The sequence below is a fragment of the Lemur catta genome, chromosome 5, assembly GCF_020740605.2.
Source record: "Lemur catta isolate mLemCat1 chromosome 5, mLemCat1.pri, whole genome shotgun sequence".
NCBI classification, from domain to species: domain Eukaryota; kingdom Metazoa; phylum Chordata; class Mammalia; order Primates; family Lemuridae; genus Lemur; species Lemur catta.
In genome coordinates this window covers 4,671,071-4,678,842 of record NC_059132.1, presented here as the reverse complement: position 1 = coordinate 4,678,842, position 7,772 = coordinate 4,671,071, and positions in this window count along the sequence as shown.

Below are 7,772 nucleotides of genomic sequence, written 5' to 3'. Positions count from 1 at the left end.
TAACAAAATGTAATAATTTTCAGAAAGCCATTGGTTTACGGAAATAGAATATTTAAAATTTTAACTATTCCAGAAATCCAGTCCATAAGTTTACTTTATATTATAATGCTTTAATGAAAAAAAAATTAGTTCCCACTTAAAAGTCTTTTACATACAGTGTTTGATACCATCATTGGGACTAGATTTATCTAATCTCTTCCTAATCTCAATATATAATCCCTTAATACTTGGTGGCTCTTTTCAGTCCTTATTTTATTTTATTTTTTTTAATCCTGTACCTGCAGGAATATCTTTTCAGTCTTTAAAAACCCTTTGTCATCTTGAAGTTTGATAACCATATCAGGCTTGATTTGCTTTAGACTTAAATTTAGGTGATATAAAAGATTTATTAATATTATTAATATATTATGTTTTATTTCTTAAGGTGGATAGTGGCTACAGAGTATATATTTTATTATTATTTAAACTGTACATATGTATTATATTTACTATTTTCTATGTATGTAGTATTTTATAATACATTTGTAAGATTAAAATAAATCTGTGAATTGAAGCTGCCTTTTGTTTTTGTGAGAGTTGGTTAGTTGTTTTTTCATTTTCAAAGAACAGATAGAATTATTCCTTAGTAGTTCAGAAGAAGATAGATTCAAGCTTGTGAAAGTCCATGAGATAAAAGGATTTTAAAGGATTGTAAACATGCTTAGATTACTTTTATGTCTAAAATTAGACACAAATAGAAAGAACCTGTACCTACAGACTCTCTAAACAGGGTGGAATCAAACCTTGAAGTGTTAGCTGCATTTATTTGACTTGGATTGTTTTCTGATGAATGAAACCTTCACAAACGCTCAGACTTTTGAACTGGTGAATGCTTCCCGATGCCTCCTGTGCGGAGACCCTGGGAGTCCTACAAAGGAGTTTGGAGTCAGCTGACGCAATTAAATTATATAAAATGTTTGATAGTGCAAAAGATGCACAATAATAATACAGGTAACATCTTAATAATGCCATAAGGCATCAGAAACATTAATATCATAAGACATTAAATAGTGCCAGTGATGTCACAAACAGCACATGATCACCCGGCAGGCTATAAGGTATAAGTACTCGAAGTAAGTAAAGAGACAGAAGCTTGACTGGTATAAGAACACTTTCTGCACAGGGTGGACCTTCAACTGAACTTTGAAGAATGTTTAGAATTGGAAAAGGTGAGGCGCGTGTGTATGTGAGTTGGAGATGAGGGTTGGGGGTGAATGGTGGTGGGGGATAGATAGAGAAGGGAAGTAAGTAACATCTGTAGAACACTAAACTGTGTGCCAGGTACAGTGCTTATCCTTTTGTCTCATATGTGAGCAAAGCAGTCCATGACTGATAAATGGTGTGGAAGACTCTGAGGTCAGATTGCCTGCGTTCACCGTTAGGTATGTTAGGCTCCCCTCTAAGTCTCAGTTTCCCCATCTATAAAATAGGAACAATAATAGTGTTAATTTCTAGGGTTGTTTTGAGGATCAAATGAGCCCACAAAAGTACTTAATTTATATATGATATATATATCAAGCATTCAATAAATGTTAGGTGCTTTTGTTACTGTGATGGTAGCTGTTATATATAGATCCAGGTGATGTTCCACCTTTCTTCAGAGGTTTCTAATCTAGGCCTCCTTGACATTTTCATCGCTTGTGAACTTAGAACCTTTTGTTTTTAATCATTTATTATCACGTACTTTCGGTTGGAAGCTCCTTAAGATCAGGGAATCTTTCCATACGTTTCTCATCCCCAAAGTGTCTAGCCCAGTGTTGAACATGCAGTAGATATGAAATTGATTGATTTTATAGATTGTTGCATAGGGAGATGATAGTACATTTTCCCAGGAGGTGTGTGTTGCTTTGTGCTGTTTCTGTCAACCCCACGCTACAATGAAAAGCAATTGATGTAGAAGGATTTCTCCTCTTTTGACCTTGGCAGTAAATTCTGACACCACAGTAGTCATCTCAGGTGAAGTTAACTAGTCATAGAATTGCAGACCAAGAGAAGATATGAGAAATCTTCTTGTCTAACATCTTCAGAGAACAAAAGTAAGGTTCAGAGAAGTTATATTATTTGTCCAAGATTATGCATTGTGTTGGTATAAGAGTCAGGATTAGAATCCAAATCTCTTGTCTTCTAGTGTAATCCATACAGGCCTATAGCATGTGGACTCTGTATTACCAGATAAATTTGAAGCTGTAGATATTAGTCTGTGTTGTTGAGACTGTAGTGATTTTTATACATTTATTAGAATAGAGTATATTTATGGTTCTGAATTCACTGGGTAATGGAACAGTCCTTTTACTTTGTATGTAAAGGGTGTCTGTTTTGTTTACTCATATATCTCTAGTGCCTAGAATAGTGCCAGGCACACAGGAGATGCTTAATAAATATTTGTTGAATGAATGAATTTGCTTTGTTAGCAGTATTGGTTGAGACTTCAGTTGAGAATGTTTGTAACCGAAAGAGAATATAACCTTTAAGAATCAGACTCTGAAGAGAAACCCTGTATACAACAGGGAAACTCTGGCTATGGCAGGAAGATAAAAATGAAATGCTTCTCCCCATGGGAAGAGGAGGATTAAATGAGAGAGTGTGTATGAAACTTCTGGAACTTCTTGGAAGAAACATACCTTATAAATAAATACAAGGTCAACTGGTGCAAGAGGATAAAATTGCTTCTAAGCCTCTTGGCACATCTCAAAGGAGAAGCTGGAAAACATTGGCAGAATAGTTTTGATGGTGGGTAGAATTCAGGTTTTTGCCACCTTGAAATTGTTCTATGTCCCTAGGCTAATGCGAACAAAAAAGGGAAGATCTAATCCTTATGAAGGGAAAGGCCCTTATACTGAACCTCTTAACATTCTGGATGCTTCCTGTTTAAGCAATTACAATCAAGCTTCATGGGCAAGGCACCAGGCAGCTCACGCTATTATTTCATCTATGGGGTGTGGAGACCAGGCAGGACTTCCCATCTCCTGTCCCTGATCCAACCAGTGAAAGGAGACAGTAATAACTAATGGAACCAAGAAATGCCCTGAATCTTATTTTGGGTATGTTGCTAAGTTAAATAATCTATGTCTGAAGATGCTGTAGAAATGGATAAAAATATAGAGAGGCCAGGGAGTGTGGGGGAGAGAGCACTAATTCAAGATTAAGGAAATCTAGATTATGGTTTTAGATCTGTCATTACTTTAGGCAAGACCTTTGGGGTCTCATTTATATCTAGTGAGAAGTCAGAAACTCCCTAAGGTTTCTTCTAGGTCTAATATGTGCTCTTTTTAAACATTTTTCTAAGTCTTAGGGTCTGATCCTGCTTTCAAATCTCTGGTTTTTCAGAATTACTAGAATAGATGAATTTCCAACAGAGGATAAGAGGAAGAAAGATGAATGTTGGCGCTAAAAACAAAAGCAGTCAGCACTTAGGGCAGTGGCTTTGACTACCACTTGAATGCAAAGGTTGAAAGATAATGAACTGAGCATTAGAAATTATTTAAGCAATTAAAAATGTTATTTATTTATGAAAAATCTTTGAGAACTCATTTGAGTAAGTAATAATAAAACAAACCAAACATTAAAAGGAATAATGTCTAGAAGAAAGCTTACCCTTAAATACTGGGTTCTCTTGTTAAACCCGCTGTGTCTACATGTGAGTCCCACGTATTTTCCCCTAGGGGATAGAAAATGTTTCAAAAGGTTTCAAACTTTTTGTTTGACTGCTGGGGAAACACCACACTCCAGAATATCAAAATGAAAATGTGCCTCTGGGAGGCCGAGGCAGGTAGATCGCTCGAGGTCAGGAGTTCGAGACCAGCCTGAGCGAGACCCCGTCTCTACTAAAAATAGAAATAAATTATCTGGACAACTAAAAGTATATATAGAAAAAATTAGCCGGGCATGGTGGCGCATGCCAGTAGTCCCAGTTACTCAGGAGGCTGAGGCAGTAGGATCGCTTAAGCCCAGGAGTTTGAGGTTGCTGTGAGCTAGGCTGACACCACGGCACTCACTCTAGCCCAGGCAACAGAGTGAGACTCTATCTCAAAAAAAAAAAAAAAAGAAAATGTGAATTCAGAGTATGTGAGGGCTTTATGTGTGACCTGTCCTCAAGTGTTCTTTCTTGATTTTAGGTAGCATTGAGGATGTCCTTGAGGGAAAAAATAGCTAGGGATTTTACTTTGGTGATGAGTTATGCTAGCAGGCTTCATGTCTCACGTAAATGGTAACCTTTGCTGAGTGTAACCCTAGCTCTTTGTAAAGAGAACAGAATTAGACTCTACCAAATGAAAAGTCCAAGACCTTGGCAATCTTACCCTGGAAATATGACAAGATACACAGAGATCGTACAAATGAACAATGGTGATGCCTTCTAACATTGCCTGAATAGCTAGGATGTCTGCAGAGTTATACTAGCTTCATGGATAGTATGTAGGTTTAGTGGTCTGAAAAATAGGACATTAGATCTATTTCAAAGTTAACAACTGAAGAATCTGATACTATCTTCATTAGGAAAAAAATGGGGAAAGAGAAATGAGGTAAGGTAGGTTTAGCAATGTACAGTATTTTAAATGTTTTAAAATGTCATATTAGTGAGAATACTTTAAATTCGCACAATTAGCTAATCTTGGTGCATTCTTTTTAAGTGTTACTTAAGTTATTTGATTTGATGGAGAGTTTATGGTGCTGTTCCCATTTTTTAAAAATGATTTTGTGTTTGTTTTAAATATTTATTTTCTATTTGGTAACAGGTGCTGTACTAAGTAACCTTTATTTACCTAAAGATAATTAATTCAAGTGTCTACAAAGCAACAGATATTGTGAAAGATATTTGTTTTTTATTTTATTTTACTTTATTTTATTTATTTTTAATTTTTAAATTTTTTGAGAGATAGGTAGATGCAGTGACTATTCACAGGCACAATTATAATGTGCTATAGTCTTGAACTCCTAGGTTCAAGTGATCCTCCTGCCTCAGCCTCCTGAGCAGCCAGGTATGTGCCACTGCACCTGGCTATTTTCATTTTATATTATACCTAGTAGGGCAGGAGGAGGCAGAAAAATAGTTGAGGAAAGAAGTACGTGAATTAAGTGGAAAAAGGAGTTGAGAGTTATATGTGTGATGATTTCCATCACTTTTTGAACAAGTACAGTTTTTCTCTCTGTGGCCCACTGTGTCAGTCTACAGTCACCACTGTGACCATAGTGTCAGTCCCTGCAAAAGTAGATGAATTTGTCTTGTGAACATACTCAAGCTGTTCAAAGACAAGATGATATTTCACTTCAACTGAGTATTTTGATGATGATTTTGGAAAGTTCTGAAGGAAGTTTTGGCCCATGGGAAATTCTGAAGATGCACCTCACTATTTCTTCCCCAGTTTATCTAGACCATTTTCTAGCTACAGTGGATTTTAATTTTTCCAGATCTCTTGATTCTTTCCATATGACCTTCATGTTTGTCTCTTTCTCTTTTGTTTTCTCTCTTTTTTCTTTCTTGCTTTTCAGAAACAGAAATGATCTTTTAAAAATTTCGATACATTAAACTAGTGTCAAGCATGAGCTATTATTTTCTAGATTACTAGAAATTTTACTTGTTCATAATTGGAGTTTTGCCTCTTCCCCAGTGTTTTATCAAATTTCTTGAATTTACACAGTGCCAAAGAGGAGGTCTATCCCGGCCTCATTAATTGTCTGTTTCTTCATGTTGGAATAAAATACTCACTGTACTGGTTCTCATGGTTCCTCCAATATCTAAATGGTGTTTCGATATAAAACCATTTACTCTATAGAGTTATTAAAATGACAGTTACTCCACTGTAACTAGCATGCACATTTCTATTTGAGTATCTGTGTGGCGCAGCCCTTACTGTACATGTTTTCCTGTTGTCAAGGTCCACATTGTTCATGGCTTTTCTCAGACAGCTGCTCCGTCAAAGCAAATGCTGCCTGCTCATGAGTTATGAATGTTACTACTTCCTCCCCCTGATGCCGAGATCTTAATGGACTTGGAAACAACTAGGACATATCTTAAAACTGTTGCTCAGTGGGGGCCTCTTCTGGGGTATGTGGGCTTTCTCCTGTGGCTCGATGTTTTAGGTCAGGAATTCGAGAAGATCTGGCTGGGCAGGCAGTTCATCTCTGACCTGTGTTGGCAGCTGGGCCTACATGATGCATTTCACAGATGGTTTCTTCACTCACATGTCTGGTACCTTGGTGCTACCTTGTTTGGTGCCCTCCTGCCACATGGTGTCTCATCCTTTAGGGCCTTTCCGTGTAGCTTGGGCTTGTCACAGCGTGGTGACCTCAGGGAAGGTGGATTTCTCACGTGAAGGCTTAGGGCTCCAAACGCAAATGTTCCAAGACTAATCTTTCTCTTTTGAAGAAAAACTTCCCCATTTATTTTTTTGTGGTTTCTTGAAACCTCAATTATGGCAGTACAGGAAATGGTTTTAAAATATCCGATTTGTTGGCCGGGCGCGGTGGCTCACGCCTATAATGCTAGCACTCTGGGAGGCCGAGGCAGGTGGATCGCTCGAGGTCGGGAGTTCGAGACCAGCCTCAGCAAGAGCAAGACCCCGTCTCTACTAAAAAAAAAAAAAAATAGAAAGAAATTATCTGGCCAACTAAAATATATATATAGAAAAAATTAGCCGGGCATGGTGGTGCATGCCTGTAGTCCCAGCTACTCGGGAGGCTGAGGCAGTAGGATTGCTTAAACTCAGGAGTTTGAGGTTGCTGTGAGCTAGACTGACGCCATGGCACTCACTCTAGCCTGGGCAACAGAGTGAGACTCTGTCTCAAAAAAAAAAAAAAAAAAATCCAATTTATAGAATTCTTGTATATAAAAAATTCAAGCCTTAAGGCTCAAGTACTAAGGTAAATAGTTGAATTATATGACAAACTGCTTTTCACTTTGTTTTGTTAGGGAACTTTCAAATTTAGCCAAAGCTTGGGTTTAGTATCTTTTTCTTATTTGAGGGTGAAATACTGAAATTGAACCAGCCTAGGGGCAAAGGAGTAGTGGTGGGAGAGACTCAGGTTCCAGGTGAGTAGCCTGCAATACTTTCTGGGTCTCATTCTCCAACACCTACAGTGATCCTGCTGATGAGAGATGTTAGGAGAAAAGTTGCCTAGAGTTAAGAGCCTTACTGTCTTGGGAGCAATGAGCAACTTTTGATCCAACTTTTGGCAGAACTGCCAAATTGACAAAATTTGTATTTTGCGAGCTCTCCCCACATCTTTGGTCTGCCCTTTCCCCAGAATGCTCTTCTGCACATGCATTATAGTGTTTTCTTCTTTAGAATTAGCCTTCCAAAGTTGTCACTGCCTCACGCCCGCACCAAAACTGACTAATCCTCTGATGGACTGTTTTAAACACAGACACAGATTTCTTCATGAACACGTTTCACCTCTTTATTTGCCTTTAAATAAGAAGAGCCACCGCTGTAGCTGCAGCAATGCCCTCTCCAGTGGCGGCATTCTGCAGCAGACAGGTCATCTTGGAGGTGGAGGAGATTTGATTCCTTTTAATGACTTTCACATCCTGCTGGATGCAAAAGAGACTTTTATATTTAACTCTAAAACTTTTATTTCATTTGCTGTTTAACCTAAAATAGGAAGAAGATGTTTGTCATTTTTGATGCCACTGGCTTTATTTTAGTACACGAGTTTCTAGGTTATAAGATAATGTCTGATTTTTGCAAGGGTCTGTTCCATTTCTGTTTGTCCTGCACACAGTCACAGAGTTATTG